This window comes from Schistocerca piceifrons, chromosome X (assembly GCF_021461385.2).
Source record: "Schistocerca piceifrons isolate TAMUIC-IGC-003096 chromosome X, iqSchPice1.1, whole genome shotgun sequence".
In the NCBI taxonomy this organism is placed as follows: Eukaryota; Metazoa; Arthropoda; class Insecta; order Orthoptera; family Acrididae; genus Schistocerca; species Schistocerca piceifrons.
Genome location: NC_060149.1, coordinates 85639141 through 85652042, shown reverse-complemented (window position 1 = coordinate 85652042; position 12902 = coordinate 85639141).

Here is a 12902-nt window from a genome sequence, read left to right as displayed (position 1 = left end):
CATTTTATCCAACAAATATCGTTAACATTTTTAACATCAAACTGGGTTGTCAAACATTTGCCATTTGTTAATTTTTGCATCAGAAACCTCTCAGTCTTATCTAAAATGTATATTTGTAATAAGCATATTTATTCAGCATTTAGTTATACCTCTTAGTTCATCTATTCCCCTCTCATTTGAAGTTCCTCAAATTTTCATGCTGAGGCTACACAATGAGAAAAACTTGGCATCAACAGAAAAGTACATAATTATCACTCAAAGATAGTAAGAAATAATTTAGTGACATAAACCTTTAAATCAAAGCATGCCTCATTCCGCAGGTCAGTGAGAGCACTTTTTCAAACACTACAGAAAGATTATGAAGAACCAGTTATGTCATTCATAAGTCTGAAAGTAATAGAAGCTCTGAGCTTCTTTAGTTAATTTTAACAAGGAGATATCTGTGAACTTATTTTTTGTGTTCTCCATTCTACGCACAATTAGGGAGCCTTTTTGTACCTGTTTACACTTTTCTTCTCTTTACAATCCTGAAAGTTTGTTTACAGAATTTTTTCATTGTTTGTTGTTCTATAATAATCTGCTGCTGTCATATCATTTTGAATTTTCATATTATTTTGTCTTTTTAGAAGCATTATATGTATGCTGTAAGTGTAACTGGAAGCCAACATTTCTAATATTACCAATAGAGCTATTACGCATTACATTAATCATAGATTTATCACATGATTAACAGATTTCACTGCCTGAAATGTTGAGGTGTGTGTATGTATGTGTGTGTGTTTGTTTTTCCAAAAGCCAAAAGACAAAATAAGTCAAAGTGTTAGCATATTCTTAATGATAATGGCATATGGACAACCATTTGATATGTGCAGTGCAGTTTACAAGTTTCCTGTTTGATGATCATAACTTTTAAATAACTTTGTTCTAAAATTTTCTTTGCCATTGGAAGAATATCAACAGCAATCACCACCTAATTCAGAAAACTATATCTGATACTATATAATGTTTTGCATGAATTCAAATTATCATTTGGATTCTAGGTTGATAATTTAGATAACTACTGGAAGATGTAGTGTTAAAGAACTGCTGATCTGAACTTCGAGGGTGAAACATGTTCCCAAGGAACAACTTCAATAAAACCTTGAGAAATGGTTCTGTAATCCATGGTCTCTACCACCATATCCTCTACCCACATCAGGATTTACTATAAACAACAGATGACGGTCACAGGATTTTAGGCATAAATGATTTTCTAAATGGTATGAAAGATATATGGAGACAAAAAAGTGGGTATAGGAATGATGGAACAAGATGTGAATCCTTTTCAAAAACTAGACAAAAGAATAACCCAGATAGATTCTTATACTGATTTAAATAGAGAACAGATTTGACATGCTATGATTAATATAGCCACTGTAAGTTATTTGTTCAATACTCATGTAACTGACCGACAATTTTTTGTTTTTATTGTGTGTTGTACATGTGGTACTGAAAATAAAAAAGAATGAGATGTATATTTATCTTAGTAAATAGAAAATACTATAATGAATATTATGTTGTACTTTGAACTGGACAAATGCCAGGTATTAATGACAGCAAGTAAGTGTACAGCATCCTGTCATGGGGAGCTAAGGTGTGAAGACATATCTCTCTTTATCCTGAACGATTTCTGTCACGAGGCTCTCATAACCACAACAATTATTCTTCAGTAAATCCTGACTGTCGAGAATAATTTATTAGAAAACCACACTGCATTATATCATGGCCTTCAGGGATGAAATAGTCATAATTCTTTCAGAAATGAGAAGATCCAGACACGGAAGTACAAAATTATATGAGCTTATCGAAAAGCAACTATAATGTCAATACACTGTATGAAACCACTCAGAATTAGACAATATGAAAGTTGACACAATTACTTATTTCCATTCATCACATTTTTCCAGTCTTTTCATAGATGAATGTATCTGTTTCTATATATACGTAGAATTCCCACAGTTTGCTTAAGAAATGGTGAATGTAGATGTATATGAAAGCAATGAAGAATAAAATTTAATGAATAAAATATTCTGTTAGAATGTTTAATTTCACATGTGTCTTTTCTTTACATACAAACTGGGCACATAACCATGGAGATCTTCACAGTAGTGTTCTAACTTTTCTTTCTTCATATTATAATGTATTCATTTAGTAAACTGAATGATCTGTTAGTTGAATTAATTTGGTTTGCATCTAAAGCAGTGAAAAGTGAAAATAATATAGGTAGGCATTTAGAAATCTGTTGAGTCATATTATGTAGTCTACAATATGATAATGTTTATGAAAAAGAGAATTATAGAACCACTCATTTCAGCTGCCATATTGTCGGCTGAGATGATTTTGAGTAACCCCACAGTTTGGCAAAACTTTCGAGTGAACTGTGATTGCTACAATTTATGCTAAGAATCAAATTACTCTTCGCATGAATTAAGCACCTCTCCAACATAACATCTGTTTTATCACTTTCATTCAAATGTGGCTCATAAAACTGCACCACTAAAATGAGCTCTTGAAAAGTTTCATACTTCAACTTCTTACAAGTATATGAATACATCACAGAAACAAAAAATCAGAAACTTTGAAGTCAAATACAATTTAATACAAGTGGTTATGTGTTGACAACGGCATATACCAAAGATCCATGTAATAAAAATGTATCAGCAGCTCACAGAAGAGTTTACTGATTCTTCGAACAAAATGAAAAGGAGGCTTTAATTTTTATAATATTATCACAAATAACTATGCAATATACAAAATAATAGTGAATGTGCACATCAGGAATCACTTTGTGAAATTTGAAAATCATTCTGTCACCCTTCTTTACAAGGACTTGCTGATTTTGTATATAGTTTTAACTTTTGCACACATCTGTTTCTTGCCTTGACCCTTTTAGAGAACAAGCACAAGCAATTCTCAGATGCAACTTTTTAAATATGAACAGTGTTACAGACCTATGAAACCACTACTCTATATTCCACCAATGCAACCATAGATAATTTTATTGTGTTCAATGACTAATTAATCTGAAAGATCATATTAATTTTATTCCTACAAAAGATATCAGTTTCATGGCCACTTCTTTATCATACTTTGCCAGTTTTTGTAATAATGTGTGAAACCTGTCATATTAACATTAGAGGAAGTCTCTCTGTCTCACATTTCACCTACAAGTAGTGGCAAATGCTGATATAAACCTGATACAACATTATTTCTTACAATCTTCTCTTTATCTATCTATCTGTTACTTATATTTCCATTGTGTTGCCTTATGTGTGAAGAAGCAGGTACTTAATACAAGTTCCAAATATTCTCTTGAATCACCATGTAATTATGTTGTCGGCTATGCCCATATGTTTGCTTTTGTGTGTGTGTGTGTGTGTGTGTGTGTGTGTGATATAGTGGAAACAATACCTGAAGTGTAAATGTAAAGTATTCAAACTTAAATTTCAGTTGTAAGAATTAGAAATTACTTATAATTGCAGTAATATTCAAATATTTACTATCTTCAGCACTTAACTCTAGTAATATAATACTTTCCATAAATTAATATTTAATTTTCTACAATGCAAGTATACCACTTCATATTCATTTACAAATATTTTCGCACAGATTATAGGTTCATTTATCACAGAGCATAAATAATACAACTGATTTGACAATGATATGGGCTAGACTACTAGAATCTCACTGATTATGTCACAATGTCAACAGTTCTGTAGCTTCACAATACATACTGCCTGCTAAAGCATATAATTGTGGAAACATGATTTCCTCTTTTCATGTGAGAAGAATTTCAACATAAATTTAGTTACAAATTAGTTTCCAGCTATGTTACTTCAGTAAGTTTCAGGTGATTTACTACATAATTTGCTTAAACTAATATTGTTTGGAGGCTCAGAATTACTAAATTATGATAGCATAAGGTCTCTCTTCATATAAATGGAAAATTTTGAACTTTTTTATACAAACATCTTTTTCTACACTGGACCAATATGGAAGTACTATTACTGTTTCTTGAGTATTGACTGAACATTATTGTTCGATTGCTGATACAATTTTAGGCTGTAGAAATACATGTTATGTCAACAGAAAATTTTCATAATGAATTAAAACAATATTCTTGATAACAATGAGAATAAGTGATATTGACAAAATTACTTTTAAGCATTAGACCCAAAGAATCCTTCTTCATAAACTCTGGAACGAATTCTGTCAAAATGGCATTTAAACACTGAATCAAAAGAAACCTTTCTCTTCAGGTTTGGGACAGTATAGGAACAAGAGACATTATGAAAAGTAAAGAAATAGAGTAAAACAGAAGGATGAATTAAACACACTGCCAGAACAGAAGAATCACAGAAAGCCCATATCTGATCAGAACAGAGACAGTAGGTTATGTTTATTGTTTCCATTCTATTTAGACCCATTTCTTCAGAGCCATTCTCTGTCTAGAATTTTCTGTGAATTTCCCATGTCTATTAGCTGTCTATATTTTCCACTTTTGGTCTAGGAAGGAACCTTTGGTACTGAAACTTGAGAATTTTCTGTAAGACTTCACACAAATTAGAATTTTTCACAGAATGGAACAACAAACTTCTTTGAATCAGCAGGTAGACTTCAGTTGTGATTGCTGTTTTCCGGGAGTTACGTTTTTCTAAAACTGTACCTAAAAATATAATTACTAATTCCAAAATGTAATAACTAATTCCACAATAGACATGCTGAATGGGACACTTGTACTACATCATATTCTTGTCAGTGTGAACTTTGCTGAACAGATGAACGGAATTTTCAAACAATACATTAGCACATTAATGTTCATCATGTCCCTTACAGTTACTGCAGTTGTCACAATTTCTCTAGAGATCCCAAGTACAAAAAGAGTTATACCTCTTTTAATGTAAACTTGTGTAAAATGGAATTTACTATTCCATATAAAAATTGTAAAATTCAGTTTTTTTAACCACAGTGGGCATGATGGTAAATTATTTATGAAACAAATCATGTAACACATACAAATTTTTCATCCCCTGATAACATACATTCAAAAAGAAAAATGTGTTTATAATGCACTTTATGAAAAGCTTTTTGTCAAGATGCCACATTATTTTTGATGTGTAGAGAGAGTAACACACTTGTCACACAAATGCAAATGTTACTAGTTAGATACCAGTTGCAGTTTGCTGCCTTTATCATTTATGTGAATTGTAACTGACATTTTAATGCCACATTAAATTTTATGAACTTAATTGCCAGTGAATAAATCATTTTAATTAAATTTATAATTTGTTATGGTTGTGGGGTTTTATCAGAGAGAATTTTCATCTAATATTTTTTATAGCTGTTTACTTATTGTGGTTTCTACTAAGATTAAAGTAAGAGCACGTGAAATACAATGTAAGTTTTTACACAAAGAAAAATCATACATATCCTGAGGCACAATATGTTACATCAGATTAATTAAGAAAATAATAGAAAATAATTATCTGCAGAGAACATGGACTCAAAAACGCATGAATTACTCTCTTATCAGTCCCTCTTCCCTCTTTCTGCCATTCAACACACCATTTTTGTAATAGTTTTCCTATTAGCCACTTGTTTTAACATTGAATCAGCAGTGGAGACATTATAGAAATATATATGTGCAAAGAGTCATAAACCACATAATATCTGGATTTAGTGCATGCAGTCACATGCTACAGGGTTTATCAAAAGTTATGTTACAAGGCATTGTGGTTGGCAGATGGCTACCATGTGAGAATATTTTGTTGATAAACATTTGTCCAAAAATGCTTAGTCTGTGAGCTAGCATCTCAGAAATGTGGAGGAGGATGTAGACAGTCTGGACCACACAAGCTAGATAAGGAGTAGAGGAGGAAATGTAAATTGCATTGTTCTTAGACTGTTGATGTGCTAGGGCCTCTGAAATGTTGGTGTAGGTAAACAAACCACACAGACAAGCAGCAGAAAGTATACTGTGTGTACTATGTGTCAGGAGTGTTTACCATTGGTACTGCTTCATTTATTACATCACACACACAGCACTCCACAGTCTTACATAGACAATGGTAGAGAACAGTACTCTTTTGTGTCTGTAGTTTCATACTGTACATAGTTTTTAATGATTCATGTGGCTGTTGTAAAATGGGAATGAACAATGGCAGTTGTTCACACAGCTGCAGAGTACACCGACATATTTCTTGTGTGTGGGGAATCCCAAAGGAATGCAAGAGAGGCTTGATGGTTCTACGAAGAACATTACCCCACCAGGCATCACCCACCCTACACCATATATGCAAGACTGGAGTTGCATTTTTATAAAACTGGCTGGTTACGTCCTAATGGTCACTACATTGGGTGTCTGTGGATAAACTATACACCAGAGTAGGAAGAAGTTGTATGGCAGTATTTTGCAGACCAGTTTTTGACAAGAACCGAAGCTGTAGCACACACTGTGGATGTGAACTACATAGCAGTGTGGTACATTCTGCATGACATGAGCCTTAATCCTTATAAGCTCCAAAAGGCTCATGTGATGACTGAAGAAGACTTTCCTCATCAGGTCAACTTTTGATGATGGCTGCTCAAACAAAGTAGGCAGGGTCCTCACTCCCTACAATGTATCCTGTTTCTTGATGAGTGCATCTTTACCAGTTGCTTTACTGTCAAGATGTGGGCAGGTCTCATTGATGACTACGTCATAGGTCCGTACCTCATGTCCACATGTGTTGATGATCCAAATTACCTTGTGTTTATGCGACAGGTCTTAACCCGATTGATGGTCAAGGTGCCTTTGGACATCTCACATGACATGTGGTTCCAGCAGGATAGTGCTCCACCACACTTCGACAGTGTGATATGTGGCGACTTGATTAACACCCTTGGCAACAGACTGATGGGACACAGGGGCACAATAAATGTGCCCTCTCACTCACTGGACCTGACATCACTGAATTTTCATTTCTGTGGGCACATGAAAAGCATGGTCGAGTCACTATGAGTAGCAGCTGGAGTAATCCATGATATTCTGGGAATATTTCCAAGGGCTCAGCAGGAAATCATCAGGCAATACACGAAATGTATCGAATTTGGTATTGGTCATATTGAGCACCTTCTGTAAGTGAATTAAACCAGTGTTTACTAACAGTAATGTAGATTGTCTCCTTTACTCCTTGCCTAGCTTGTGCTGTCAAAACTGCTTACATCCTCCTTCACATTTCAGAATTGTTAGAAGACAAATGAAGTGTTTTCAAATATAAGTTTATTAGCACAATATGTGCACATGGTACCCATCTACCAACCACCATGCCTTGTAACATACCTTTTGATACACTTCCATGTAATGTATACTAAACACACAATCATCCACAATAACAAAATTACAAAAGGCCCCTGATAACTAAGGTCCATATTTGAACAATAGTGAATGCAGATCTATACTCAGTACTAATATCATCCATACACTCTCTCTCTCTCTCTCTCTCTCTCTCTCTCTCTCTCTCTCTCTCTCTCTCACACACACACACACACACACACACACACACACACACACACACACACACACACATATGAAAAGAACACTTAATAATGGGAACTATATTTTTACTGGTAGATGCTTGCGTACAGTCATAGAGATTATGAGATTTTAGATAAATAAACACAAAAGAAGAAGTGAGCAGCCATGGTAGAGGTTACTGAAACAGGATAAAAGCTACGTCTACAAAAAAAGGGATAAAATAAACAAAAATATAGTTTGATAATTGTTATGCTAGCATAACTGTGGAATGATATGAGTAGAAAGTTGACATCAGGTAACATTTTTAATGACCAGTATTCTCTTTCCACATCTGAAGTTGGTCTTACTTTCCACTATCAATTAGTGTCCCCAAAACACTGGTTATTTATAACTAAGAATAACTTTTCTTCCAATAAAATTTCATACTGTCATTGTAATAGGAATCAAGGCAGTCAGTAAGTGATGAAAACTAAATCCATGACTATGAATCTCATATCAGAATAAATTGCATGGCATGTACAATAACGCCCAAATAAAATGTATATACAACTTTTTTGATGAATGTTAATTAGACAAAATGATTGCACCCAGAAGACATAAACAGATGGGGTCTATAGTCAAAATCAGAAGGGAGCACATCAGTCTGTTCCTCCCTCATGTGTGTGTGTGTGTGTGTGTGTGTGTGTGTGTGTGTGTGTTAAAATAAACTAATGAATTTTGCATCCTTCCTGTTTCTGTTTCAATGTGCACAATGAAGAATTCTTACTTTTTCCTTGTACAACAAGTACACTGATTCATACATTTTCATTTTAAATAAAACTGATAGTAAGCTTAATTATACTCTTTCATGTGATTTTCAAAAAATGAAATATATAACTAAATGCTTCTGATTGTTCTGTTTCCTTAGCTTTTTTTTTTTTTTTTTTAACTGTGAATATATCGTTTTGTGTTATTTGCAAATAGTTGTGTTACACGTCTGCTTCTTACCTCTATTTATATACTACTTCATTTACACATGAAGGGAAAAAAAAAAACTTGCAAGACATGCAGGTATGAGGCAGCTCATCATAAACACTGGAAGTCAAAGCTATTCTGAATTGTACTAACACTTGCATCTAAATTCATTGCTTCAGTACGTCCTCATCTATCTTATTTTCAAGTTTTTTATTTGTCATCATATCAAAATGGAAAATTACTAATTTAATGAACTTCTGAAAGTAGACTGACCTCTGTTTCCTCACAGTGAGTATGTCCTTAGGAACAGAACTATTTAACAGGCTGTACAAATCACCTGCATGTGCTTTAATGTTCTCATGTAAGTTACCTGACCTCCTAATCCTGCTACTTTCAATTATTTTCCTTTTAGTTATAGTCTGAATTTTCATTTATTATTACACATTTATTCAAATAGCAGAGCATGGCCTTGTTTAGCAGGAGTATACCCACATCATATATGAACTGTTAATTTGATCTGCAAGTTTAAAACTGTAGAAAATGTGTTTTTTTTTTCTTCTGTGTAATAAATAAAGTAATTTTCTTAATGACTATGTATTCTGTAGAAAATTGGCAAATATGGACTAATGAAAATGGGAAAACAAATGCAAACATGCACTTGTGAATACAGACTGTTAACAAACAATTAAAGAAATGATAGCACATATAGGATGGTAGAAAGAAACAAAAATATGAAAATACAATGAATTATTCAGTAACACACATAAAAGGAAAGAAAATGCTACAAGTAACAAGGAGCTTACTGGGTGCAGAAGCTTACACAATGTAATTGGGCAAATATAATGCCAAATAAACTTTACATGTAGAACCAATATGAGAATATAACTTTATTTCCTCAATAAATCATAATGAGATTACTAAAAGAAGGATGAATTATCAGCTATCAGGGCAGTGTGTGTAATGGTAGAAATATGCAGTACACAAGAAACGAGACTACTTGACCCTATTGTGATTTCCACACATCAACTAATAAATTATACATTCTTGTTAAGCATTTGAGAATGAAAGGATTTTTTGGTGTTGAGAACTGTAAGCGGGAGGGAAAAAACAATATCACATCATACTCACAAGTCATCCTCACTACATAATTTCCTCCAGACTTTCATTGTTATTACAGTTTCATCCATTTTACTGTCATTGAAGTAATTTTATATATCTGTTTGGCCTATTTTTTTGTTCTGTTCATTCTATTCACAATATGGCATTCATAGCACTGCCAAGAGCCTTGTAACCACATCTGTGGACTGACTTTTACACTCACTCCCTCTCTTCAACACTAAAAGTCCATCTAAACACTAGTTGACAACACATGGAAATATGTGATGCCTCTTTAGATCAATGTATCCATAACAGTTTTTCTTGGTAAGTACTTCTAATCTGCATCTCCCAATTTGAAATTTCTTTGGGCATTTTTTTTTTATCTTTCAGCACCACACAGTGTCAACTTTTCATAGAGCACATTTCATTTCTTATCGTCACACTGATAACCTTCTTTAAACAAATGTGTCAATGTGTCATCATTTCACTTGTACGCTGAAAGAAGGTTTACTTAGGGGTGTAAATTAAATTGACATGATAATTATGCACATGCAAGAGGTCAACATTGTGAATAAATCACATGGTAGTAACAATGTTGTTAAATCCAGCAAAAACAATAGTGAGCAGACAGATAGCGGCTATTTGAAAATTAAAAGAATATAGGATGGTGGCAATGTAGAATTTAGTAATTACACAAAATGATTACTCTGGTAGGTATTGTACCAAATATGACATAGAGAAGCAAACTAATAGCTACTGTTTTCTTTTTCATATAAATAAGATTATAAAAAATGGGCATATGAAAACCTGATTGAAGAAATTAGGATAATTTTACCATTTATGTAACAGAAAAAAATAATGCTTTAACCAAATTACATTTGGGTAGGTGGGAAGTCAATATTTATTTATGTACAGAGCCACAGAATGATGATGTGCTGAACAGATTAATTTTGATCAATAATAATGTTAATTAACCATAAATCCATGGATTGATGTAAATGCTGCAGAAAAAGTGTGTTCCACAAGGAATTAATAATATTAGAATCCAAAACCTGATCTGACATGTCATCCATCACCCACATATCAAGACATCATTTTGGTATCTGATAAGTTTTCTGTCATAAAAAAGGTAGGAAAAGGTTTGAGAAGATGTAAGAAAATGTGATTTCATCATATCTTATAGCTAAAAGTCCCATAATCCACTACTCAGTCTGCTGAAGCAGCATGCATTAAGATGTTATCATCACTAACAAATTAGAAAAAAAGCTGATGTGAAGCTACTGAAGCAATGGAACTCTACATTAACTATGTTACCTAAAGTCATTTGTGATTCAGAAAAAAAATGTATTAAATTTATATATTTTTGAATATGTTATCATAGAGAGTACATTTACAGCTGAAAACTCATTGTATGTAAATTACTTTATTCTGCAGTTTCTTAAGTCTCTTGAAAAATGATTGTAAAAGACCAGGATATAACTCACCCAACATTTCTATTGAAATTCTATTGAAGCTGTTGATTTACTCTGATACATGGATTTCAATGTACTTCTGTATCACTTTTCAGTAGTCATGTAATATCTGAGATTGAGCTGTTTTATTTACTTAAACAGACCATTGCAGAGTTTTGGAAGTCTCAAAAATTTGGAGAAGAACTCTTTTTCAAAACACTGTGTACTAGCCAATATGAAGCAACAGAACTCATATATTTGAAAGGAAATGATACATAATGTGGCAACTGTAATATTATTATTGTTTATTGATGATTGGAATAAGCATATTTTGAAGTAGAAGAGGTGAAAATTAGAAACAGCAGTTACATTTATGTGAATATAATAGTAATGAAATATACAGATCAATCAGAAATGATTTCAACACTATTTTTCTGTGTAAGAACAGTGAAAAGATAGAAAAAGAAATTGGAGGTGAAAGAGTTATGTGGCACACAATGTAAATAAAGTGTTCCTCTTGAGGGTCATCAGAGCCTTTTCCCTAATGCCTCTAAGATATTTTCAATTTTATTTTTGTGACATGCAGGTTTGGTCTCTCAAAACAAAGTTTGCTTAGAGAGTATTCCATGTGTTGTCAAGGATCAACAAAAAATATCACTATGGCTCTCATTACAAACAAAATGTTACTGAATGTGTAGGTTTTCATATCCAATTGATAGGGCAACCTCAAAGTACTTTGGTGCAGCATTCAGTTTAAGAATATTTACTGTTAGTGACAGCAGTATTACCAGCACAGTCTCAGTAAGCAATGTGCTGTGTTGCACTGCATTCACAGTCCCATTATACAGTAATCTTACTGTCTTTTCTGAAAGATCTAACTGTAACTTTCAATAAATGTCTTTCACCTGAATATTCCATCAGACTAAGCTGAAGGTGTTCAACCAGCTGAGCACACAATCTTACACTTCAAACAACATTTTGTATACAATTAAATCCAAAATAATGTTTACTGTTAACACTGGATATCACATACAATGCCCCCTGAGCAGTTTGCAAACAAGTGAAATAACAGTCTTACCCATTTGTTGTTAAAATGATCAGCAACAGAATCACACAAGCATGAAACAAGGCCTTCACTGGCTGCTGATATAAAACTTGCACTGTTAGCTGATCCAGAAAAAAAGAAACAAGCAGTGTGGTGGTGGTGGTTAGTGTTTAACGTCCCGTCGACAACGAGGTCATTAGAGACGGAGCGCAAGCTCGGGTTAGGGAAGGATTGGGAAGGAAATCGGCCGTGCCCTTTCAAAGGAACCATCCCGGCATTTGCCTGAAACGATTTAGGGAAATCACGGAAAACCTAAATCAGGATGGCCGGAGACGGGATTGAACCGTCGTCCTCCCGAATGCGAGTCCAGTGTGCTAACCACTGCGAAACAAGCAGTGTCAACATGAGTATCAACACTTGTTGTGGATGCTCTGTCAGCATCAGAGAAAGTGAAAACAATAAAATCATATGAAATAAAATAACATCCACAACAGCAGCAACAGAACATCGAACAACAGTAGCTACCACCATTACCAACAACAGTAGGAGAAGCAGTAAATAATAGAGAATTTATCATTAAATTGCTTTTGCCTTGGAGCATCAGTCTGATATTTTCTGTTTATGGAGGATAAACTTATAGTCATTGAATCTAATACCTATGACTTAGCATAAAATTACTGCAGAAAACTGAACATAAGAGGTGATGTTTGGAGAACTGAATTTTTACCCTCTACACCACCTATCTTCTAGATCAAATAACATCTGTTCACTAATACGACATAAATTGTTTAATAAACTT